The sequence below is a fragment of the Populus alba genome, chromosome 1 (assembly GCF_005239225.2).
Source record: "Populus alba chromosome 1, ASM523922v2, whole genome shotgun sequence".
Lineage (NCBI taxonomy): Eukaryota > Viridiplantae > Streptophyta > Magnoliopsida > Malpighiales > Salicaceae > Populus > Populus alba.
In genome coordinates, this window is record NC_133284.1 from 18,910,620 (window position 1) to 18,913,077 (window position 2,458).

Here is a 2,458-nt window from a genome sequence, read left to right on the forward strand (position 1 = left end):
GGTTTGCTAAACTGCTTCTTGGGGAGGATATGTCTGGCGGAGGAAAGGGCGTCTCCTCAGCTTTGGCATGAATACAAATGCCAATTACAAATCTTGCTGGCACGTTGACTTTTTCCCTTCTCTGCGCAATTGTCTAATCATTCATGAATCTCCAACATCAACTGGAAAACAACACCATCGAATTTTCTAATGCATGTGTTGATCCCTCGTTTTATTCTCTCCTATATGCAGCTTCTGTGTTGGCGAACAACGGCGTCTAGAGCCTATGTCGCCAGAAAGAAAAGCAAGGTGGGGATAAGAGAAATTGATTGGCTCTTATCTGTAACCGATCACATTGTTGAACTTGTTCCTTCCCAACAAAAATCCAAGGATGGATCAAATATGGAGGTAATTAACAGCAGTGTCTCTCTAATGGCATTCCTTGAATTGAATGTCTTCCCCCATTGAATCATTTTTTTTTTTTCATGCAAGCTTAAGAAAATTTTGTGCTTGTTGATTGAATAGATAATGGTGACGAGACAGCGAAATGATATTCATATGAACATCCCAGCCTTACGCAAGCTTGATGCAATGCTTCTTGTAAGAAAATAAGATCTTTGTAGTTTCGCTTGGTTAATTTGAGCTTTAGATATGAAACGTTGTTAAATGTGGATTGCAGCAGATTTAGTGTATCCCTCGATAATGGTTTTGCAATTATTAATCAGGACTCCCTAGATAACTTCAAAAGACAAAATGAGTTTTATTATGTTTTCAAGAGACTCCCCCGAGTCAGAAAAAGGAGGCACCAAGAGAACAGATGATAAATGGTGGCTACTACTGTCAAAGTTCCTCCAGATGGTTTATCGGAAAGGGGCAACAAATTTATTTCAATACCAAAAAAGACAGTGTGAACCAAGTTCTCAAAGCAGCCATTGGCGATAAAGCTCAAATACTTTCAGAAATGGAGATCCCTGAAAACTACATTGAATCCCTTCCCAAAAGTAAGAAGAAATGCAACAGTTCCTATTAAAACATTGCATATACAAATCTTTAAAGTGCCTTGCTAAACTCTCTGATCGCATTTCTTTTTGGTTCTTTGCAGAACGTTAGATGAAAACTTTGGGCAAGCCTTGGAGACTTTGGCGTACAGGGAGCATTACTCTTGATAGTACTTTGATCCTGATCAATTTCTAAGAGCACCATTGGACATATCATCAAACACAAAATAACTAGACCTCAAGAAATAAACAGAAAATAGAGGCTTCAATAGTCGAATTTGGAAAAGGAAAATGATGAATCAGAAAGATGGTAAATCCGCATGGGGATCTGCTGCTCAGTTTGGAGAAGAGAGAACTCTTTGAAAAGAGGAGGGCAGAAACTATCCTCCTCCTTCTCAAAACAGCGCTTCCCCGGAATTCCTCAATCTTCACTAGATGTCAGCAAAATTCAATACAACAAGTAAGAATTATATACTTGTTTTGCCATTCTAGTCGTTTTTGTCAAACCAGGGGGCTAAACGATAATATATTCCTGTCCTGACAGGATGTGGGGCACGCCATCTTGGAAAGCTATTCGAGAATTCTAGAAACCTTGGCCTCGACAGTCTTGTCTCGAATCGAAGATGTACTCGATGCTGATGATGTTACTCGAAAATCCATCACACGCAGGACATAAGAGGAACTTCGTTAAAAGAGGTCACCACAAGTACCGGCCATCGCCTAGAGAAGGGATGGAGAAAGAACGCCGAAGATACAAATGCTATCGATGACTCTGTCTGATTTTATGGGTTGGGGTTCAGAACAAAATGGAGAGTGCGGCAAAAGAAGGATCCATTTGGATCAGATGAACTACTGAAAGATGATGACAGATATAAACAGAAATCTACCAACATATCAACCAACAGGAAACCTTCCTATCTTGATAATTTAGGAGCTTTAACGAAGCCCAACAGCTCGCCATTGATAGCAAACAGGAAACCTTGTCATTGACTAAGAGGTCTTTTGGTTTGTGTTTTCGACTTGCTTCATTCCATTCCTTCCTTTTACGTAATTAGGAAGAGTGAGCATGAGAGCAAAACTATGTGATTTGAAACATTTATTGTACAGAAATGGATTCGTAGCTTCCTTAGCATCTTGGCCATTTGATTTCACTTTTTATTCCTTTTCTTCACAAGACATTTTCCCAATATGCCCTCTAAAACTGTTCTCTCCAGTAATCAATAGCCTTGGTTTTATACCAAACAACAACATAATTAGGCCGAAGCCTAGGCCCAAAGGGATTGCTAGCACTCAAAAACATATGTTTACGTTGTGCATGGTATTTTTTAGTGAGCACACCTAAATTGCTTGATTAGAAGTCATTAGAGCTTATAAAAGTTTCACATGTCATATCATTTTATTAGATTATTTTTTAGGTTGAAAATAAGGGCTTAAAAGCCAGGAAAAAAAAAAAACATATATTAAACGAGGAAAATTAGATC

The 2,458-nt window shown here is 38.7% G+C and overlaps 1 pseudogene; it reads left to right on the forward strand.

Moving 5' to 3' along the window:
- The window catches only part of LOC118063039 (rop guanine nucleotide exchange factor 9-like), a 2,939-nt pseudogene extending 1,286 nt beyond the window's left edge, over positions 1 to 1,653 (forward strand).
- Positions 1,654 to 2,458: the final 805 nt, after the last annotated feature.